This window comes from Solanum tuberosum, unplaced genomic scaffold (assembly GCF_000226075.1).
Source record: "Solanum tuberosum cultivar DM 1-3 516 R44 unplaced genomic scaffold, SolTub_3.0 scf00162, whole genome shotgun sequence".
Taxonomy (NCBI): domain Eukaryota; kingdom Viridiplantae; phylum Streptophyta; class Magnoliopsida; order Solanales; family Solanaceae; genus Solanum; species Solanum tuberosum.
In genome coordinates, this window is record NW_006239088.1 from 918,482 (window position 1) to 933,831 (window position 15,350).

Consider the following 15,350-nt stretch of genomic DNA (forward strand, 5'->3'; position numbering starts at 1 on the left):
CGGATAGATAAAGAATATAGTTATATTAGTTAGTATGACTATGAAAACTACATGGTGTAAAAACAGTTTGTAGTTAGTATGGCTATGAAAAACTATATCGGTCTATTGTAAGTCTTGGTATTATATACCTAACTGTATTTTGTTTATGTAAGTCCTCTGTTTGAGGTTGTTCTTTCTTCGTGTCCTTACTGGGGCTGTCATGGCGATTGTTTCAGGTTTGGAGTTTTGGGGATTACCCAATGCACCGATGTAATTGGCTAATAGCATAAATCTGCCGTCTTTGTTGCCTTTGAACTGGGTGGGATCGTATGTGACTTGAGCTATAATAGTTGTTGGGTAATTGTCGACCTTGTAATCAGGTGTAGATTGTATCAATTCGTATTTGGGTATTTGCCGATCGTATGTGACTAGAGCTAAATGATATAGATGTCATGTTAACACCCTTTTGATCTTTTGACTTTTGTTTGTGGTCTCTGTCGATGAATCCTCTCTCTTTTTCTCTCCCCTACTGGTATATTCCCCAAACCCTTAGAAGGCTGAATTGGAAAGCATAAGCCAAAGGCTAGTTGAGGATGTTATTAATGGCAAAGCAATCCTCTGAAAGTGGGTGATTTGGTTTGCATATAAGATTCTGTGAGCATAGAAATTGGTTTATTATAAGGTGAATGGATGTTAGTGTAATATAATTCAATGTAGCTTTTATTGTCATATTTGTTGGACATAGTAATGAGATGTACTATACTTTTTCTTAACTTTCTGATTGCTTAGCTTTTATTGAGCAAATGTGTGCTGGCATGTACAATTTGTTTAATACAGTTTTAATACAGTTTTACTGCAATTGGCAGTATACTCCCTGCACCATTCGAAACCCCCTTTTTCTTGAAGGCCTAAAACGATATCAAGATTGCAGTGGAAGCACCCACACAACCAGCATACTGAACTCTAACCTTAAAAAATTTACAACTCTAATCCTTCAATACAGTTCACGATATATACATTCTTCCAACACACAAAACTCAAACTGGTGTGATAAGTAAAAAGAAAATGGAAGCCACAAAGATAAGCAGCAAGAACACAAAAGATAGATGAGCATTTTTACTGGGGTGTGAAAAGATCCAGAACCGAGGAAGTACATACCAGATATCCACACCTATAAGAGTCCTCACCAGTTGGATCATTACAAAACATAAGCATCTGGACTAATAGCAAAAAATGCACTTATGGAAAGAGTTATCGTAGTTGAAAACATTCATGTAACAACACTTTTGACAACAAAGTAAGGGACTCTTTCTGTCCAGGGAAGAAAACTGAATCGAAGAGCTAGATACTAATACAAAGCCTGAACAAAGAAACTTCAACATTACGACCAACAAGGCTACTCCATGAAAGGGAGACTTCACTGATCTTGAAAGACCCAACAACAGCAAGCACAAAAGAAGTTAACAGTTAAAGTGCTAGAAGCCAAACCCATACCACATAGAACAGATGACTAGAGATGCCAGACTCAACAACTCCCCTGCCAGTGCCTGGTGATATCCAAATTGCAGTGCAAGCACAAGCACCAAAATGACAAAGGAATAGTGTGCACAAGGGAAGGACGAAACCATACTTCAAAATTACCAAATCCAATCCCCCTCACGGTCACCATGTGGTCTACAAACATGCATCTAACCAAACTTGTATTAAAAGTGTATTACACTATATTAAAATTGAATTAGAAGAGTGAATTAAGAAAAAAATATAAACAAGTATCTAAGGAAACGACGAGAGAGTGTTCTATAAATTGAATTATACTTCAATCTATTATGAATTAAGCAAGTAATTCAATAGTAACAAATCAACCAACAAACTTCAAAATGGATTAAACTTCTATTTAAAGTGGTAACACAAAAATACTAAAGTTGAATTAGTAAAAAGAGGATTAAGAAAGAATTTAAACAAGTAACTAAGGAAACGACGAGAAAGTGTTCTATAGATTGAATTAAACTTGAATCTATTATGAATTATGCAAGTAAATCAATCAGAAGAGTGAATTAAGAAAGAATTTAAACAAGTAATCAAATCATAACAAATCAACCAACAAACTGCAAAAATGAATTAAACATGTATTAAAAGTGTATTACAATGTATTAAAGTTGACTTAGAAGAGTGAATTAAGAAAAAAATTAAACAAGTAACTACGAAAACGACGAGAAAGTGTTCTATAGATTGAATTAAACTTGAATCTATTATGAATTAAGCAAGTAAATCAATCAGAAGAGTAAATTAAAAAAGAATTTAAACAAGTAATCAAATCAACCAACAAACTGCAGAAAATAAATTAAACTTGTATTAAAAGTGTATTACAATGTATTAAAGTTGACTTAGAAGAGTGAATTAAGAAAAAATTTAAACTAATAACTAAGGAAACAATGAGAGAGTGTTTAATAGATTGAATTAAACTTGAATATATTATAAATTAAGCAAGTAAATCAATCAGAAGAGTAAATTAAAAAAGAATTTAAACAAGTAATCAAATCATAACAAATCAACCAACAAACTGCAAAAATAATTAAACTTGTATTAAAAGTGTATTACACTGTATTAAAGTTGAATTAGAAGAGTGAATTAAGAAAGAATTTAAACAAGTAACTAAGGAAACGACGAGAAAGTGTTTTAGATTGAATTAAACTTGAATCTATTATGAATTAAGCAAGTAAATCAATCAGAAGAGTGAATTAAGAAAGAATTTAAACAAGTAATCAAATCATAACAAATCAACCAACAAACTGCAAAAATGAATTAAACTTGTATTAAAAGTGTATTATACTGTATTAAAGTTTATTTGGAAGAGTGAATTAAGAAAAAATTTAAACTAATAACTAAGGAAACAATGAGAGAGTGTTTAATAGATTGAATTAAACTTGAATCTATTATGAATTAAGCAAGTAAATCAATCAGAAGAGTGAATTAAGAAAGAATTTAAACAAGTAACTAAGGAAACGACGAGAAAGTGTTTTTAGATTGAATTAAACTTGAATCTATTATGAATTAAGCAAGTAAATCAATCAGAAGAGTAAATTAAAAAGAATTTAAACAAGTAATCAAATCATAACAAATCAACCAACAAACTGCAAAAATAATTAAACTTGTATTAAAAGTGTATTACACTGTATTAAAGTTGAATTAGAAGAGTGAATTAAGAAAGAATTTAAACAAGTAATTCAATCATAACAAATCAACCAACAAACTGCAAAAATGAATTAAACTTGTATTAAAAGTGTATTACACTGTATTAAAGTGAATTAGAAGAGTGAATTAAGAAAGAATTTAAACAAGTAACTAAGGAAACGACGAGAAAGTGTTTTTAGATTGAATTAAACTTGAATCTATTATGAATTAAGCAAGTAAATCAATCAGAAGAGTGAATTAAGAAAGAATTTAAACAAGTAATTCAATCATAACAAATCAACCAACAAACTGCGAAGATGAATTAAACTTGTATTAAAAGTGTATTACACTGCATTAAAGTTGAATTAGAAGAGTGAATTAAGAAAAAATTTAAACAAATTACTAAGGAAACAATGACATAGTGTTCTATAGATTGAATTAAACTTGAATCTATTATGAATTAAGCAAGTAAATCAATCAGAAGAGTGAATTAAGAAAGAATTTAAACAAGAATCCAATCATAACAAATCAACCAACAACAGCAGAGTACTTGACCTCACACACCTATAAACTTCAAAACTCTTCTCCAAAACCTCCTCATTCATAAATTCAACATATCTTATCAAACACTACCACAACCTCTCCACAAAAGATCTAGCACACTCAAAAATGAATTTAACTTGTATTAAAAGTGTGTTACACTATATTAAGATTGAATCAGAAAAGTGAATTAAAGTTGAATTACTCAAATACTGACAAGTGAATTAAACATGTATCTATTGTGAATTAAGCAAGTAATTCAATACATGTATTGCTCGAAATTCATTCATCTCGAAATTGATCACGTATAGCCGAGAAAGAGAATTAAGCTTGAATTAAGCAAGTAACTAATGACATGCAATCAAATTTAAACCTTCTAACATTTCAAACTTCAAAAAACTTAAAACTCAACTCTCTGCCCTAACTTGATTCATCTCGAAATTGATCACTGAATACACATTGATGAAGGTGAGTATAGACGAGAAAGAGAATTAAGCTTGAATTAAGCAAGTAACTAATGACATACAATCGAATTTAAACCTTATAACCTTTCAAACTTCAAAAAACTTCAAACTCAACTCTCTGCCCAAACTTGATTTATCTCGAAATTGATCACCGAATACAGATCGTTGAAGGTTAGTATAGCCGAGATAGAGAATTAAGCATGAATTAAACAAGTAACTAAGACATGCAATCAAATTTAAACCTTCTAACCTTTCAAACTTCAAAAAACTTCAAACTCAACTCTCTGCTCTACTTGATTTGTCTCAAAACTGATCACTGAATACACATAGCTGAAGGTAGTATAGTCATATTTGTGAAGAAAATTGTGAGTAAGAAGTGGCGAGAGAAAATTGCAGCGGCGAGAGAAAATTGGGAGCGAAAGATGAAAAGGATGAAGTGAATTTAATTTAATTCTGCCAAATTGTCATATATGGTTAAAAAAATAATGTTGACAAATGTGGTAAATATTTTTTAAAAAGTATACACCTAAGTGATTTTCCCATTGAAGAATATAGTGGGCTGCTGATAGAGTTGTAATGGGCTGCTGGGATTTAGTGAAATTTGGGCCGGTTGAGCTGAAGAAAATAGGCCCAAAACTTGGTGTCAGGTGGATTAAGGTGAGGTAAGAAAAGAGCTTAGATCGGAATTGAGAATTTGTCCCAATTGATTGCAATTATAGCCAATTAAAATTAAATTAATTGGTGAATTCGGTTAAAAGAATTGAAATGAGACGAATTAATATAGATTAATTAATGAGTTTTTTTAATTCCAACGAAATAAAATAATTAACTTTATTATAAACTAGTTAATTCAAAATTATAACTGTAATTTTTAATACATTTATATTTGATAATTTCAAAATTTGCTTTTAGGATTTTAGATTTGGGGAAAGCATATGTTTGTCTACAATGTCTAAATCAATGAGAACTACAAGAGGTATACCAAATAAGATTCAGATTTTTGGAAAATTTCCCTCGTTTGATTTATGTATTACCCAAGGGTTGCTCGAAAATGTAGGCTCTGCGGCTAAAATGGCGCAAGAGAGCAGTCCAAAAAAAAGGAGAGTTATGAGTTCTGAAAATCCTGATGAACAAGTTCAAGTTTAAAGTGATGAAGTAATACTTTATGGCGATGAAGAGGTATTAAATTATGTTTTCACAAAATTATTTGAAAATATTTTTGAATGTTATGTAGTTGTAGTTAATTTTGTGTTTGCCTATTTATTTTTTATTGTATAAGTTAAATGTACATAAACAAGATTTGTATTTTTGGTTTTTTTTTTCTGTTTTTCTATCTAACATACAATTGTATTCATAATGTGTATCATGTTGCCCACTAACATAGATTTCTATATATTTTTTTAGAAATTGTGATTATTTTTCATTATTGTTATAGTCACCCAAGAGTTCTTTTTTTCAAATATGATTTTGTAAATTAGATACATTATGTATGTGTGGTTGGTGATGACAAATATTGTATTCTACTAGCTCAAATATTTGTCCCTAATAAGTTGTATACATATATTACATAGTTGTATTATATCAGCACCTTTCTGTATCCCAATTTATTAGTATACTAGTATGAGTTCAGTATTTATTATATTTTTTCGTATTAATTTGTTATCTGATTCATATTCATAAATCAGAATGCATTTGTATATAAGTAGTTTATGTATCAAGTTTTCAGATTGTATTTCATTTTTTCGTATTTGTAGTTTCTCTTATTCTAAATACATTTATATGTCAATAATTATACAAATATGTATTCATTTACTTGAACATGTGCAGGCAAATGATTTTTATGTCAAAAATTATCCTACAAAAGCTCCACATTTTCAGTGTGTCTTCAACAATGACATAAACACAGACTTGATTAAAGATTTACATGAGCATGTATATAAGGTATTTCGTGAGAGAACTTGTTTTGGTCACTGCATGCAAATGCATAGATGTTGTGCACATGGATAAATACATAGGTGTTGCATGGTTTTAGAACTCAATTGCAGTTCTTGTCAAGCATTTTTCATGTGTGTTAATGGATCTATGCTTCGTTTCACGCTAAGAGAATTCGCTTTGATTAGTGAATTAAATTGTGTTAGTGATGAAAAAGATTTCAATTTTGATACAAAAGAACCAAATAGGTTGATGAATTAGTATTTTCAGGGTGTTAAGTTGATCCGAAAATAGATCTAATGGAGAGATTTAAGGGAAAGTGTAGGGTGATAACGATCAGGATGGCTTGAAGTTTGTCATCTTATTCTTCATCCAAACAGTTATTTTTTCTGGTGAAAAAAAGGATCAAAAAAGTTCCCAGACTACATTTTTACTGGTTGAAAGCGATATGTGCAGTCAGTTTTCATGGGGTAAAAAAGCATTATACTTGTTGATGAAGAGTTTGAGCAAGAAGTTGGATAGCTCAAAAACGTTTAACAAAATTGGTGGCATGTCAATTGTCATTCAAGTATGGTTATACGTGTGCAGTTCAAGTATCAACTTCCAAGTTGCTCAAAAGGTTGATGACCACATTTCGAGGTTACTCAGCTGGTAGACGGCTGAAGTGAAACTGAGATATAAGAAACTAATGAATACCATATTCAGTGATGTTAATAACAAGGTATTCAATTGATATATATTGAATAAAATTCAATTTGTATAGTTTTATTATCGTTTATATTATAAATAGTAATAAAATTTGTTTGGTTCAGTTTAAATTCAGGAACATTACACCCAATCCAAGGGAACTTGCAGTATTGCAATTGCCACCGGAGGGTATCAAAAATCAAGGCGAAGGTCAGTATTCTGATTCATCTGACGATGATTTAGATGATGTTACAAGTTATGATAAAGATTCTGACGATGATTTTCAAGAACCTCCTCCACCAATAGTAAAGGATAAAAAAAAAGTTGGTTCTTCACTGACGCCTGTTAAAAAAAAGGACGAAGAAGCAGTTGACTGATGGAGCCAAACAAGCTGTACAAAAGATAAAACCTCGTCTTGTTGTAAAACAGTCGGTGAAAAAGGATATTATCTAAAATTGTACCGAAGAAACCTAATGTTGTTTTAAAGCAGACTGAATCTGTCTCTGCAGATCCAATTAAAACAACATCTAAGGATTCTGACATTCCAAGAACAAGCGAATCTGAAGTGCAAGTCTAGATGAAAGAGTTGTCAGATATCTAACATTTAATACATTAATTGGATATTTCAACATTTTTAGCATATTTAATTTTTATTAAGCTACATTATTATGTCCTATTTTCAGGTTAAACAAGAGTTGTTGACATTCGCAAATTGATCAACGATAACTTCAAAATTGTTCTGACATCCATTAATTCTAAAGATACTGAGCAGGAGGTTCGCTATAATCAAACACAATGATGTAATGTATTTTAACTAATCACTTAGTTTTTAATGTATATGCTGTAATATAACACAAGAGCTGTTAGATTTCAGAAAAGAGGTATCTACCGTTTAATACATTAATTTGATATTTCAACATTTGTAGCATATTGAATTTTTATTAAGCTACATTGTTATGTCCTATTTTCAGGTTAAATAAGAGTTTGTTGACATTCACAAATTTATCAACGATAACTTCAAAACTGTTCTGACAGCCATTAATTCTAAACATATTGAGTAGGATGTTCGTTAAAATCAAACAATATGATGTAGTGTATTTTAATTAACCACTTATTTTATAATGTATTATGTTGTAATCTAACACAGGTCAGACATTCTTATGATCTCATTGTCCCCCAAATTTAAATGATGAAGAGAGGTATAGATCACCAGCTACTTCAATTTCGGAATCTCCATCAAATCAAGTGCAGGTAGTTTAGTTAGACAAACTGAAATTTGAGAAATTGGAGGTACTTGTATTTTTTTTATTAATTTGGTTCAATATGGAACTATATAATTATCTTTTTTTTCTTCTATATTTTCTATAGTTTAAATGTAGTCTTTTTTTGATCAAATTGTATCCAAAATTATTAATACATTGTATTTTCTACAATTTGAATCTATTAACCTTTATAAAGTTGTATCCATTAACATTTGTTTATATATTTTTTATTTTTTTATTTTTCTGTTAAGACCATCAACAATCTAGATGGCAGTGATTCCAAAATTGTTGAGCATGAGGTAAGTCAAGTTTTAGATTGTATTTTCTACTCAATACATTTATATCCATTAACCTTTATATGCCTCTTATCTTTATATTTTCTACATTTATATACTTTAAATGTAGCCATTTTGATCAAACTGTATCCAGCAATCTTAATACAGTTTATTTTTACAATTACGTATCCATTAACCGTCATAAAATTGTATCCATTAATAGTTATCATTTGAATTGGACAAGGAGTTTACATTGTTGTATCCATTAACATTTGTTCATGTGTTTTTATTCTTTTATGTTGGTTTTAAGACCATCAACAATCCAGATGGCATTGGTTTCAAAATTGATGATCATGAGGTAAGTCAGGTTTTAGATTGTACTTTTGATTATATATCAGTACTCCATTTTAATTTTTTTGTATATCCTTATGTGAATTCAATATACAGATTTGTTTTAATTTTTAGTGTTCTTAATACATGTTCAATTTTAGCTTATCAATTTCATTTATAATTTTTTATATTATAAGGTTGTTTATCTCAACTCCCCTGTTCGAAATCTGATTAAAGTGAATGTTGTATTCAGTGATCCAAGACCTATAGTTTCAAGAGTACATTATTTAATTTTATAGACAAATTACGTATATTATTATTAGGTTTATTTAATATAAGGAAGTTATATTTTTATCAACTTACCAGGTACCTTAGCCAAACTTTGCATTTGATGTACCCCAAAAAACAGTTCCGGATGTATTTGAAAAAACACATGAACACGCCGAGGAACAATGCCAATGTCCAGTCCCTATTCAGTCTATGGATCCCATTAACGCGACAACACATTTACAGTTTGAATTGGATGATCATTTCATGCCAAGTCTCAATTCTATAAAGAGTATCATCGCACCACAGTCAACCATAATCAGATCACACCGCACCGCAGTCAATCATAATTGCAGATCACATCACAATTACTGTAGATCACACCACTATCGATGTCCAGACTGGTACGAGCGAAGAAAGAATCATGCATGATCAGACCGCCATCAATAATGAACAAACAATGTTACCTATGCATAGGAATATACGTTCAGCTCCTTATAATACATCTCCGTATCTGACCACTTTTGAATCATCTGCTGGTATAATATTCCAATTTTTTAAACTTTTTTTTTATTTCTCATCCCGTAATCAATATCCACATTGGAGCCCGACTAAATTCGAATTCGAGCCGAAAAGTTTCACATTGGGGGATAAAGCGCTCCTTAACAAAGGTGACTCCGTACCCAAGGGGACTCGAACCCAAGACCTCTTGGTTAAGGATGAATGAGTACTTACCACTCCACCATAGCCCTTGTTGGTAATTTTTTTTTTAATAAAACTTTCTTATTGTAGTCATTTTTATTATTATTAGTATTAGTTTGTATTACTTTAATTTTTTGTAACCCTTTCAGGTAGTTCATCAAGTCAGCCCCATATTTTTTAACTGAAACACCCATTCATATTTGATTTAATTTCTGACAATCATGTTATACCTTTGTGGGATGCATATCGTACATGAGTCCGAGAAGGTATGCTTACAAAGCATGAGAAAAAGTAAGTAGTTGAGAAATAAATACAATATATTTTTGCATTATAACTACTATTTGTATTCATTAAAATGTTTGTTCGTGTTTCAACATCATTATTTGTTAGGTGCAACTTATATCTAAGTTGTCTTGATAAATTTGTATTTCTTAGCTGAAAGTAGTAATTATCTTTAATGAATGTTTTTCATTGAATTGTATAATTTTTTCATTTTGTATTCTTTTTAGGCAGCATGATCAAGACCATTACAAGAAGAATCGAGCTAACATCCCTGTGGCCATGAATTTTGGCGTTGTCCTAATAGATAATAAGAACTGGTTCTACAATCTGTCTTTCAAAGGACACTTATTGAATAATTCGGTAAGAATTATATATCTTTATCTTTCCTAACAATGTTGATTAGTAGTTACATTATTTATATCTTTATTTTTTACTTTCTCAGCATATCGATGTGATTTTCTATTATCTCCGTAAGAAAGCTAAGTACGAAGTTGGAAGCAGTTACAAATACACAACTGTAGATTATGTATTTAGTTCAAAGATTTCTTCTATTCGGGACAAGTACTTAGATTTAGACAAAAGATTTCTTCTATACAGTCAAGATACGCTACATGATGTGAGGCCAAAAATACACATTTTTAATCATTATTTGCCTCACATTTATTATTTATATTTATCCTTTTTGAGCATGAAGTTTATGGATTGTACTAAATTGTGTATTTTATTTGTAGGATTGAATTGGTGTGAAGATGAAGAAATTTGGAACTAAAACGAATTAAATATGGAAGGTTGAAGAAGGAAATCAAGCAGGTAGTTTAATAGATTAAATTGAATAAAATAATATATAATATAGGGATAAGGGTCTGAAAAATACCCCACTTTGATCAAATTTGTTGTTGCAATACTAAACTTTCATAAGGACCTATTACCTCCATACACTATTTAATACCGTATTTTAAACATATATTGCCCACGTGGACATAAAAAATAATGCAAACTTATAAATAGTAATGTGTCCACATGGGCATATATATACTTTTAAAATACACTATTAAATAGTTCATGGGGTAAAAAATACGGTATTAAATAGTCTAGGGAGGTAATATGTCCTCATGAAAGTTTAGTATCGCAACAACAAGTTCGACCAAAGTTGGGGTATTTTTCAGACTCTTATCCCTATAATATATATATATATATGAAGTGCATTGAAGGAAAGAATTTGAATTGTCGTAAAAGACCTGCCACGTGTCACTAGCGACGGAAGCATCAACGAAAATAATTGAAGGCGGCGGACGAAACAGTTTCACGCATACATAAATTCTAATTCCCTTTGGTTTTGGATTCCTAATTTGTTTTGGGCTCAATTATTTTATTCAGGATTTCCTATAGTTGTAATTGCTCTATGTCTATGTGGAGTTAAACTTCTTGTTCTTGGATTATATTTACTTACAATATAAATGTTTAGTTATTTTGATTCGGCATGATTTGTTTATCATATTAGTTGTTCTTATATTCTTGTGATTACTATTTTGATGCTTGATCACCATTGAAATAAACATATTGTCCGAATTGAACTCGGGATAGGAATAAGAGGATAGAACGTGGAATATAAGGAGCATGATTTTCTCTTAATAATTAGGGTTAATTTGTATCTAGGATAGGGATATACCTAAAAACCATGCTTGGTCACTATACATGAAGAAATCGTAATGCTTGATACTTAATCCATCCTATCCCCACTCAACGATGTAGTTAGGGTGTTATTTATCGTAGGTGATTAGAGGTCGGGAGACCATGATCATACATTTAACTCTGTGAATCAATAACTAGATAATCAAATAAGTTGATGAAATTGATGTTAAACATGATTGTTAGTTAAATTATAATCCTAGATCGATTCATTCATTGATAGTGTAAACATCTATCTTTTCTTAGTTAATTGCTTTTTAGTTATTTTATCTTTATTTTTAGTTTAGTTAATAAATTCATCTTTTGAAATCCTCCCTTAAATAAATAATTATAATTAATATAATTTAGTAAGAATAATTAATTGACAAGTCTTTTGGGTTCGAGAATTCGGTTCTTTTAAGAGCCACTATATTACTTGTGCGGCCGCGTACACTTGCGTGTGCAATTGGAAGCAACACTACACTTCTTTGAAACTATGGCCAACAAAAGAATGATGTCGGAGCTATAAGTGACAATGAAGCACATCCACGACATAGCAAGATTAACGTAGCTTTTGAGGATAGTGATACAATTCAAATAGATTAGTTATTGTCTATTTTGCTAAGGAACCCCTCTAACGTTATGAAGTTCTGGTTTTATTACTGTTTTTCATAATTTTAATATTTTGAAGTTTTGTGGTTTATCTTTAGATACCTTTTTGTAATAAAACTACTAACTCAAAATACAACTTATAAATGACCAAATTATAGTATATTTATGCATATATTATACAGGTCTTAATCATAATTGTATTAGTAAGGCATATTTTGTATTTTATTTTGGTTAAAACAATACAATTGTGATATTGAAATACAACCTGATCCAGAAAAATACTCTCTACAATTTTAAAGTAAAATACTCTCTACAGTTTTAATCATAAATGTATTATTAAGACATATTTTTGTATTTTATTTGGTTAAAGCATATAATTTTGATGAAAACATAATATATAAAATTGTGACGAATACATTATAAGAAGGGAAATACAAACTTATTGGTATTCATTTTGTGTTTGAAATACAAAATGATATTGAAATACATCCTGATACTAATTATATACATAATTATGTAATATATATATATTTCAAAAATTATAAAAAGTGACAAAACTATTTTAAAATAACTTGCAAACCATTTTTTTGATATATAAAACTAACTATTTTAAATCGTTTGAAATTGAAGAAACTCGATTAATTCATATCGTGGATGGTCAAAATTAGGTGTCAACATTTATCCCATGACGGTTCAATGTTGCTATTGTGGAATCTATGTTGAACTTAAGACATCAAGGAAATCAATTAATCCTGGAAGAATGTAATAAGTGTGGATTCTTTCAATGGACTGATGCAAATGATTCAACATTTCAAGAACAATACAACACCAAGAATCCATCAATGAATTCAGGGCAAGGAAGACATAGAAGACAAGGATCAAGCAGTAGTATTGATATCATTGTTATTGTGATTGTTGTGATTTGGTTTCTAACTGTTCTTTTTAAGATGTATTAATTAGTATTAGTTGTTATTTGATAATGAAATGGCATAACAAAGACATTGGCTTCAATAGTTGATTGCATTGGCTTTAGAATAGCCTCTTAATACAAATCTGAATAGCAACTTAACAAAGGCATTAACTTCATTCAACACAGATTCATATATGAAAGTAAAGTCTTCCCAATAGCAAGTTAACAATAGTCGAAAATGAAAACAGAACCAAAACAGTTGGGATCAAGTCATTAAGCTAAATAAAGTCAATTCGGATCAACTCATTAAGCTAAACAAAGAGAAATATAATGTGTGACATTAGGGCTTGGTGTGGCATGAGTGTTAGTTGTGGCTTGAATGCTTCTGTAACTCTCCTCTCGTAGCTGCCTTTGAGTAACTGCTGCTCTTTCCTTCCACCTTAGTCCATTGGGTTTGTAACCAAGATCAATATTGGTAGGAATTAAACTTGACAATGTAGCACTATGTAACACCCTATCAGTATTTCCAGAATGAGAAAACAACAAGAATCATCACTTAAAGATGAACTAATATCAATTAAGGCAATTAAATGATAAAATACATACCCTCTCAATTACACTGCCACCTGATCCAAATAAGAGACCATAACCAATTATTTTTGCTTTTATTTTTGTCTTGGTCTCTTATATCCAAGAGTTGCATCACCCCTCTAAGTTGTGCTAGTCTTTCTTTTTTGGCCAGTTGCACTATAAGTTGATTGTTGAGTACCAAATGGAGTTGTTGCAGTCCTCACACCACTTGATGAAGCATTTGTAGGCCTTCCACCAGAAATTGAGGCAGTTGCAGCCCTCACACCACTTGATGAAGCATTTGTAGGCCTTCCACTAGATGTTGAGGCAGTTGCAGCCCTAACAACACTTGATGTAGCCCTAGTAGGCCTTCTACCATATGTTGAGGCAGTTGCAGCCCTTACACCTGTCGTGGTAGGTGTCACACTTGGACCTGCATTTACACTTGATTGACTTCTTATTCCAACATTTGTAAAATCAGATGCTTCATCACTTTTACCAGTTCCAGCCGTTGAAGTTCTAACATTTTTCTACAAACATATCTTAAAGTCTAAAGTGCAACTAAAATTCAACTATTGAAAGTCTCTCACATGTTGTTCTCAACCACATCACAATTGCTATGTTCTTTAAATTATGATTTAAATCGTGCTTATTTATTATACTTTATCAAATCTTCCACAATGCCTTGTCCTAACTGACTCATGTCATCAAGTTTTACGTAAAAAGGACCTCAAATGATGCCCTGACAACATGCCAGAATTTTCTTCACCCCTCCACTCTTTCTTCCACTTTTCCCATATATGCCTAGCACACCATCTAATTTCAACATTTGGTAATAATTCAGCAAGTGCAAGATGAAGACCTTGTCAAACAAAGAACATTAGACATACAACAATGTTAAATATTAATTACTACAGAAAGTTGAAAGAATAAATTTGACAACTAATTTAGTAATACCTACCTTTTACATATCAAGACATCAATGTTAGTCATTCACCTTCATTCCCTGTAAGTTTCAAATCATGTTTGATGCACTTGAGAAATCAAGACCATATGTCCTTGGTTTCTTTATTCAACTACTGCCCATGCTATAAGGTACATCTGATTATTTCCATATTTGAAAATGCAAGATAATAGTTCACCTTTACATACACTCTTGAGAAATGCACCATCTAGACCAATAATCATCTATACCTTTCTTTCCATCCACTTTTTAAGGCACAAAGACAAATATAGATGCTCATAAACACTTTTTCCCTAGAATTATGTTATTGGATGTCCTAATAAATATAGTAGTTCCAGGTTTGTAGTAGTTGATTCCTCATTTATATTTGTCTTGGTGTCTTAAAAAGTAGATGGAAAGAAGGGTGTAGAAGGATTATTGGTTTAGATGGTGCATTTTCTCAAGAGTGTATGTAAAGTTGAACTATTATTTTGCATTTCCAAAGATGAAAATAATCAGATGTACCCTATAGCATGGGCAATAGTTGATAAAGAAACCAAGGACACATGGTCTTGGTTTCTCAAGTGCATCAAACATGATTTGGAACTTACAGAGACTGAAGGTGAAGGACTAACAATGATGTCTGATATGCAGAAAGTAGATATTACTAAATTATTTGTCAAATTTGTTCTTTCAACTTTCTTTGGTAATGATATTTAACATTGTTGTATGTCTAATATTCTTTGTTTGACAGGG

At 30.8% G+C, this 15,350-nt stretch overlaps 1 long non-coding RNA gene across 1 annotated transcript; it reads right to left on the reverse strand.

The window, feature by feature from the left end:
- Window positions 1–3,975: 3,975 nt before the first annotated feature.
- Window positions 3,976–4,380, reverse strand: LOC102597004 (uncharacterized). Its single transcript, XR_367732.2, has 2 exons — window positions 4,239–4,380; window positions 3,976–4,138 (listed from the first exon to the last, which is right to left on the reverse strand). It is a non-coding gene; the product is annotated as an uncharacterized lncRNA (long non-coding RNA).
- Window positions 4,381–15,350: the final 10,970 nt, after the last annotated feature.